At 44.1% G+C, this 8,478-nt stretch overlaps 3 non-coding genes across 3 annotated transcripts; all 3 read right to left on the bottom strand.

The window, feature by feature from the left end:
- Positions 1-1,566: 1,566 nt before the first annotated feature.
- On the bottom strand, positions 1,567-1,685 carry LOC124861583. Its single transcript, XR_007036677.1, has one exon. It is a non-coding gene; the product is annotated as a 5S ribosomal RNA (ribosomal RNA).
- A 2,519-nt stretch (positions 1,686-4,204) lies between these two features.
- Positions 4,205-4,323, bottom strand: LOC124861572. The gene has a single exon (XR_007036671.1). It is a non-coding gene; the product is annotated as a 5S ribosomal RNA (ribosomal RNA).
- A 2,473-nt stretch (positions 4,324-6,796) lies between these two features.
- LOC124861582 lies at positions 6,797-6,915 on the bottom strand. Its single transcript, XR_007036676.1, has one exon. It is a non-coding gene; the product is annotated as a 5S ribosomal RNA (ribosomal RNA).
- Between the last annotated feature and the right edge of the window lie 1,563 nt (positions 6,916-8,478).

Here is an 8,478-nt window from a genome sequence, read left to right as displayed (position 1 = left end):
ACAACACTGAGGGGTTCTAATACTTTTGTCAGTTCCTGTAGAGTATCAAGGAACAAATCAAGCAAGGCACTAAAGATTTCCATAACAGGTGTTCAAAAGGTTGTCAGAAATGGTGATGAGTCTGAAGCCAGTAATGGAGGATGTAATGTTTAATGTTATTAGTGGTTATGCTCACAGGTAGGATGTGAATTAGATTAAGTTATTCAGAATATCCCCAGAGGTGAGAAAAAGTTTGATTGGTGCAGATCTCAATGGACATGTTGGAGCAGGGAACAGTGGTGATCGGCAAGTTTGACATAAAGAACAGGAAGGCGGATCCAAGGATTCTTCTAAGTAGAGTCCGTCTTGCCAACGAGATTCAGAGATATTCAGGATCTTGAGCGCTGTCTTCCTGATAAGATCAACTGCACTGTGGCAGAAAAAAAAAAGAGGTGTGGCTGGGAGAAGTGTTTTGTTAGTGGCTCCATTACATCATGGTGGATCCAAGTCTGCTTCCTGGACTATTCTAAAAGTAGGGTAATGCAGTGCATGTAGAGATTCAGAGTTTTATCAGGCTTCTTTAAGTGTACAGTTCAGTCCATGTTTCATCCCATGGCTGTGGAACAACAGGGAAAAGTGGAAAGGAAAAGAGGATATATGTATATATATAGATATAAAAGGGTTGGACAATGAAACTGAAACACCTGGTTTTAGACCACAATAATTTATTAGTATGGTGTAGGGCCTCCTACACCAAGATGTCAATTCGTCTTGGAAATGACATATACAAGTCCTGCACAGTGGTCAGAGGGATTTTAAGCCATTCTTCTTGCAGGATAGTGGCCAGGTCACTATGTGATACTGGTGGAGGAAAACATTTCCTGACTCTCTCCTCCAAAACACCCCAAAGTGGCTCAATAATATTTAGATCTGGTGACTGTGCAGGCCATGGGAGATGTTCAACTTCACTTTCATGTTCATCAAACCAATCTTTCACCAGTCTTGCTGTGTGTATTGGTGCATTGTCATCCCGATACATGGCACCGCCTTCAGGATGCAATGTTTGAACCATTGGATGCACATGGTCCTCAAGAATGGTTCGGTAGTCCTTGGCAGTGACACGCCCATGTAGCACAAGTATTGGGCCAAGGGAATGCCATGATATGGCAGCCCAAACCATCACTGAACCAACCTCATGCTTCACTCTTCTTCTTTGTGGCTTCTCCACACCGTAACTCTCGCGGATGTGGGGAAAACAGTAAAGGTGGACTCATCAGAGAGAGAGAGGTCTTATGTGCAACAAGCCAAATTTAATTGTTATATTGTCCTTTTCTTTCTGAGTTGTGTTTACTTTTATGAGAATTTTTATGTTGTCACCTATTAGATTGTTTTTTAATCTATTTAATATTGGCCTTAGACAAGACATTGTCTTAATAGGGTAATACTAGAGTAACTTTAACCTTTTAGCGTTTCAATAGATAACTCGCGGATTTGAAACAACTGCAGAGTAATGCTTGTAATGCTGTGAAACTAGGCTGGAAGTGTTGGAGCAAAAGGGTGCCGTAGTGCGCCCTCCGCTGGCCAAAAAGCTTACAGCACCTGGTATTCCCAGGCGGTCTCCCATCCAAGTACTAACCAGGCCCGACCCTGCTTAGCTTCCGAGATCAGACGAGATAGGGCGTGTTCAGGGTGGTATGGCCGTAAGCCACACACTATCCTCATCGCAGCCCTTTTATGCATCGGAGCAGCTGCGTGGCGCTTTCTCCGTGAATCGCATGATGCTGTGTTCACCCCCGGAGCTTCTGCATTTTATTCTGGAGGTTAGCTTGTGGGATGTATCCTGACCGGTGCTGGACCACCAGAACAACGGGCCACTGTCTCATGTGCAGATCGTCCATTGTTGATGTTGCTGAAAACACATGTGTACAATAATCATGCAGCAGGTGGCTTTTTCAACTGCTTTATTTTGTTTGTTTGGTGTAAGTGAGTGTGTGTGTGTGTGTGTGTGTGTGTGTGTGTGTGTGTGTGTGTGTGTGTGTGTGTGTGTGTGTGTGTGTGTGTGTTCTGGGGGTGTCTTCCACTGGGTTAGAGGGCCTCATTTTGGCCTTCCCCCTGTAAAAAGGTGAACAGACAATAATTGTCAACTTTCACCTTTTAGCATTTCACTAGATGACTCTTTGATTTGCAACAACTGTAATGACATAAAAAAAAAAAACAACAACAACAAAGAGCTTTGAGCAACTAAAATGTCCAAAAAAAAAGGAAAAAAAACCCAAAAATTAATCATTGTTCTCCTGTAAATTCTTACCTGTGCAATTTTTCATCTCCCAACAGGTGTGGGCAGACAAAAATGCTCCCCGGTGCTCGCGCACAGTTTATTGGTTCTGGCTGGGTACAAAACAGAACGAGGAATTAGGGCCGTGTTCTAGCAAGATGTCTCTCTTTCTGCAATTCTGACGCAGAGTTGCTGATGTTTTCAGCATGGCTCGACTTAGATGTGTCCTAGGAGCTTTTGATTCGGTGGTGGAGAGACAGTGCACTTGTAATGCTGTGAAACTACAGGTCCTTCTCAAAATATTAGCATATTGTGATGAAGTTCATTATTTTCCATAATGTCATGATGAAAATGTAACATTCATATATTTTAGATTCATTGCACACTAACTGAAATATTTCAGGTCTTTTATTGTCTTAATACGGATGATTTTGGCATACAGTTCATGAAAACCCAAAATTCCTATCTCACAAAATTAGCATATTTCATCCGACCAATAAAAGAAAAGTGTTTTTAATACAAAAAACGTCAACCTTCAAAAAATCATGTACAGTTATGCACTCAATACTTGGTCGGGAATCCTTTGGCAGAAATGACTGCTTCAATGCGGCGTGGCATGGAGGCAATCGGCCTGTGGCACTGCTGAGGTCTTATGGAAGCCCAGGATGCTTCGATAGCAGCCTTTAGCTCATCCAGAGTGTTGGGTCTTGAGTCTCTCAATGTTCTCTTCACAATATCCCACAGATTCTCTATGGGGTTCAGGTCAGGAGAGTTGGCCGGCCAATTGAGCACAGTGATACCATGGTCAGTAAACCATTTACCAGTGGTTTTGGCACTGTGAGCAGGTGCCAGGTCGTGCTGAAAAATGAAATCTTCATCTCCATAAAGCTTTTAAGCAGATAGAAGCATGAAGTGCTCCAAAATCTCCCGATAGCTAGCTGCATTGACCCTGCCCTTGATAAAACACAGTGGACCAACACCAGCAGCTGACACGGCACCCCAGACCATCACTGACTGTGGGTACTTGACACTGGACTTCTGGCATTTTGGCATTTCCTTCTCCCCAGTCTTCCTCCAGACTCTGGCACCTTGATTTCCGAATGACATGCAGAATTTGCTTTCATCCGAAAAAAGTACTTTGGACCACTGAGCAACAGTCCAGTGCTGCTTCTCTGTAGCCCAGGTCAGGCGCTTCTACCGCTGTTTCTGGTTCAAAAGTGGCTTGACCTGGGGAATGCGGCACCTGTAGCTCATTTCCTGCACACGCCTGTGCACGGTGGCTCTGGATGTTTCTACTCCAGACTCAGTCCACTGCTTCTGCAGGTCCCCCAAGGTCTGGAATCGGCCCTTCTCCACAATCTTCCTCAGGGTCCGGTCACCTCTTCTCGTTGTGCAGCGTTTTCTGCCACACTTTTTCCTTCCCACAGACTTCCCACTGAGGTGCCTTGATACAGCACTCTGGGAACAGCCTTTTCGTTCAGAAATTTCTTTCTGTGTCTTACCCTCTTGCTTGAGGGTGTCAATAGTGGCCTTCTGGACAGCAGTCAGGTCGGCAGTCTTACCCATGATTGGGGTTTTGAGTGATGAACCAGGCTGGGAGTTTTAAAGGCCTCAGGAATCTTTTGCAGGTGTTTAGAGTTAACTCGTTAATTCAGATGATTAGGTTCATAGCTCGTTTAGAGACCCTTTTAATGAAATGCTAATTTTGTGAGATAGGAGTTTTGGGTTTTCATGAGCTGTATGCCAAAATCATCCGTATTAAGACAATAAAAGACCTGAAATATTTCAGTTAGTGTGCAATGAATCTAAAATATATGAATGTTAAATTTTCTTCATGACATTATGGAAAATAATGAACTTTATCACAATATACTAATATTTTGAGAAGGACCTGTAGGCTGGAAGTGTTGGAGCAAAAGGGTGCCGTAGTGCGCCCTCCGCTGGCCAAAAAGCTTACAGCACCTGGTATTCCCAGGCGGTCTCCCATCCAAGTACTAACCAGGCCCGACCCTGCTTAGCTTCCGAGATCAGACGAGATCGGGCGTGTTCAGGGTGGTATGGCCGTAAGCCACACACCATCCTCATCGCAGCCCTTTTATGCATCGGAGCAGCTGCGTGGCGCTTTCTCCGTGAATCGCATGTTGCTGTGTTCACCCCCGGAGCTTCTGCATTTTATTCTGGAGGTTAGCTTGTGGGATGTATCCTGACCGGTGCTGGACCACCGGAACAACGGGCCACTGTCTCATGTGCAGATCGTACATTGTTGATGTTGCTGAAAACACATGTGTACAATAATCATGCAGCAGGTGGCTTTTTCAACTGCTTTATTTTGTTTGTTTGGTGTAAGTGAGTGTGTGTGTGTGTGTGTGTGTGTGTGTTCTGGGGGTGTCTTCCACTGGGTTAGAGGGCCTCATTTTGGCCTTCCCCCTGTAAAAAGGTGAACAGACAATAATTGTCAACTTTCACCTTTTAGCATTTCACTAGATGACTCTTTGATTTGCAACAACTGTAATGACATAAAAAAAAAAAAAAAAACAACAACAAAGAGCTTTGAGCAACTAAAATGTCCAAAAAAAAGAAAAAACAAAAGGCCAAAAATTAATCATTGTTCTCCTGTAAATTCTTACCTGTGCAATTTTTCATCTCCCAACAGGTGTGGGCAGACAAAAATGCTCCCCGGTGCTCGCGCACAGTTTATTGGTTCTGGCTGGGTACAAAACAGAACGAGGAATTAGGGCCGTGTTCTAGCAAGATGTCTCTCTTTCTGCAATTCTGACGCAGAGTTGCTGATGTTTTCAGCATGGCTCGACTTAGATGTGTTGTAGGAGCTTTTGATTCGGTGCTGGAGAGACAGCACTTGTAGTGCTGTGAAACTAGAGGTCCTTCTCAAAATATTAGCATATTGTGATGAAGTTCATTATTTTCCATAATGTCATGATGAAAATGTAACATTCATATATTTTAGATTCATTGCACACTAACTGAAATATTTCAGGTCTTTTATTGTCTTAATACGGATGATTTTGGCATACAGTTCATGAAAACCCAAAATTCCTATCTCACAAAATTAGCATATTTCATCCGACCAATAAAAGAAAAGTGTTTTTAATACAAAAAACGTCAACCTTCAAAAAATCATGTACAGTTATGCACTCAATACTTGGTCGGGAATCCTTTGGCAGAAATGACTGCTTCAATGCGGCGTGGCATGGAGGCAATCAGCCTGTGGCACTGCTGAGGTCTTATGGAAGCCCAGGATGCTTCGATAGCAGCCTTTAGCTCATCCAGAGTGTTGGGTCTTGAGTCTCTCAATGTTCTCTTCACAATATCCCACAGATTCTCTATGGGGTTCAGGTCAGGAGAGTTGGCCGGCCAATTGAGCACAGTGATACCATGGTCAGTAAACCATTTACCAGTGGTTTTGGCACTGTGAGCAGGTGCCAGGTCGTGCTGAAAAATGAAATCTTCATCTCCATAAAGCTTTTAAGCAGATAGAAGCATGAAGTGCTCCAAAATCTCCCGATAGCTAGCTGCATTGACCCTGCCCTTGATAAAACACAGTGGACCAACACCAGCAGCTGACACGGCACCCCAGACCATCACTGACTGTGGATACTTGACACTGGACTTCTGGCATTTTGGCATTTCCTTCTCCCCAGTCTTCCTCCAGACTCTGGCACCTTGATTTCCGAATGACATGCAGAATTTGCTTTCATCCGAATAAAGTACTTTGGACCACTGAGCAACAGTCCAGTGCTGCTTCTCTGTAGCCCAGGTCAGGCGCTTCTACCGCTGTTTCTGGTTCAAAAGTGGCTTGACCTGGGGAATGCGGCACCTGTAGCCCATTTCCTGCACACGCCTGTGCACGGTGGCTCTGGATGTTTCTACTCCAGACTCAGTCCACTGCTTCTGCAGGTCCCCCAAGGTCTGGAATTGGCTCTTCTCCACAATCTTCCTCAGAGTCTGGTCACCTCTTCTCGTTGTGCAGCGTTTTCTGCCACACTTTTTCCTTCCCACAGACTTCCCACTGAGGTGCCTTGATACAGCACTCTGGGAACAGCCTTTTCGTTCAGAAATTTCTTTCTGTGTCTTACCCTCTTGCTTGAGGGTGTCAATAGTGGCCTTCTGGACAGCAGTCAGGTCGGCAGTCTTACCCATGATTGGGGTTTTGAGTGATGAACCAGGCTGGGAGTTTTAAAGGCCTCAGGAATCTTTTGCAGGTGTTTAGAGTTAACTCGTTAATTCAGATGATTAGGTTCATAGCTCGTTTAGAGACCCTTTTAATGATATGCTAATTTTGTGAGATAGGAATTTTGGGTTTTCATGAGCTGTATGCCAAAATCATCCGTATTAAGACAATAAAAGACCTGAAATATTTCAGTTAGTGTGCAATGAATCTAAAATATATGAATGTTAAATTTTCTTCATGACATTATGGAAAATAATGAACTTTATCACAATATACTAATATTTTGAGAAGGACCTGTAGGCTGGAAGTGTTGGAGCAAAAGGGTGCCGTAGTGCGCCCTCCGCTGGCCAAAATGCTTACAGCACCTGGTATTCCCAGGCGGTCTCCCATCCAAGTACTAACCAGGCCCGACCCTGCTTAGCTTCCGAGATCAGACGAGATCGGGCGTGTTCAGGGTGGTATGGCCGTAAGCCACACACTGTCCTCATCGCAGCCCTTTTATGCATCGGAGCAGCTGCGTGGCGCTTTCTCCGTGAATCGCATGTTGCTGTGTTCACCCCCGGAGCTTCTGCATTTTATTCTGGAGGTTAGCTTGTGGGATGTATCCTGACCGATGCTGGACCACCGGAACAACGGGCCACTGTCTCATGTGCAGATCGTCCATTGTTGATGTTGCTGAAAACACATGTGTACAATAATCATGCAGCAGGTGGCTTTTTCAACTGCTTTATTTTGTTTGTTTGGTGTAAGTGAGTGTGTGTGTGTGTGTGTGTGTGTGTGTGTGTGTGTGTGTGTGTGTGTGTGTGTGTGTGTGTGTGTGTGTGTGTTCTGGGGGTGTCTTCCACTGGGTTAGAGGGCCTCATTTTGGCCTTCCCCCTGTAAAAAGGTGAACAGACAATAATTGTCAGCTTTCACCTTTTAGCATTTCACTAGATGACTCTTTGATTTGCAACAACTGTAATGACATAAAAAAAAAAAAACAACAACAACAAAGAGCTTTGAGCAACTAAAATGTCCAAAAAAAAAGGAAAAAAAGGCCAAAAATTAATCATTGTTCTCCTGTAAATTCTTACCTGTGCAATTGTTCATCTCCCAACAGGTGTGGGCAGACAAAAATGCTCCCCGGTGCTCGCGCACAGTTTATTGGTTCTGGCTGGGTACAAAACAGAACGAGGAATTAGGGCCGTGTTCTAGCAAGATGTCTCTCTTTCTGCAATTCTGACGCAGAGTTGCTGATGTTTTCAACATGGCTCGACTTAGATGTGTCCTAGGAGCTTTTGATTCGGTGCTGGACAGACAGCACTTGTAATGCTGTGAAACTACAGGTCCTTCTCAAAATATTAGCATATTGTGATGAAGTTCATTATTTTCCATAATGTCATGATGAAAATGTAACATTCATATATTTTAGATTCATTGCACACTAACTGAAATATTTCAGGTCTTTTATTGTCTTAATACGGATGATTTTGGCATACAGTTCATGAAAACCCAAAATTCCTATCTCACAAAATTAGCATATTTCATCCGACCAATAAAAGAAAAGTGTTTTTAATACAAAAAACGTCAACCTTCAAAAAATCATGTACAGTTATGCACTCAATACTTGGTCGGGAATCCTTTGGCAGAAATGACTGCTTCAATGCGGCGTGGCATGGAGGCAATCGGCCTGTGGCACTGCTGAGGTCTTATGGAAGCCCAGGATGCTTCGATAGCAGCCTTTAGCTCATCCAGAGTGTTGGGTCTTGAGTCTCTCAATGTTCTCTTCACAATATCCCACAGATTCTCTATGGGGTTCAGGTCAGGAGAGTTGGCCGGCCAATTGAGCACAGTGATACCATGGTCAGTAAACCATTTACCAGTGGTTTTGGCACTGTGAGCAGGTGCCAGGTCGTGCTGAAAAATGAAATCTTCATCTCCATAAAGCTTTTAAGCAGATAGAAGCATGAAGTGCTCCAAAATCTCCCGATAGCTAGCTGCATTGACCCTGCCCTTGATAAAACACAGTGGACCAACACCAGCAGCTGACACGGCA

This window comes from Girardinichthys multiradiatus, chromosome 2, assembly GCF_021462225.1.
Source record: "Girardinichthys multiradiatus isolate DD_20200921_A chromosome 2, DD_fGirMul_XY1, whole genome shotgun sequence".
Taxonomy (NCBI): domain Eukaryota; kingdom Metazoa; phylum Chordata; class Actinopteri; order Cyprinodontiformes; family Goodeidae; genus Girardinichthys; species Girardinichthys multiradiatus.
This window is presented reverse-complemented; position numbering and strand designations above follow the sequence as displayed.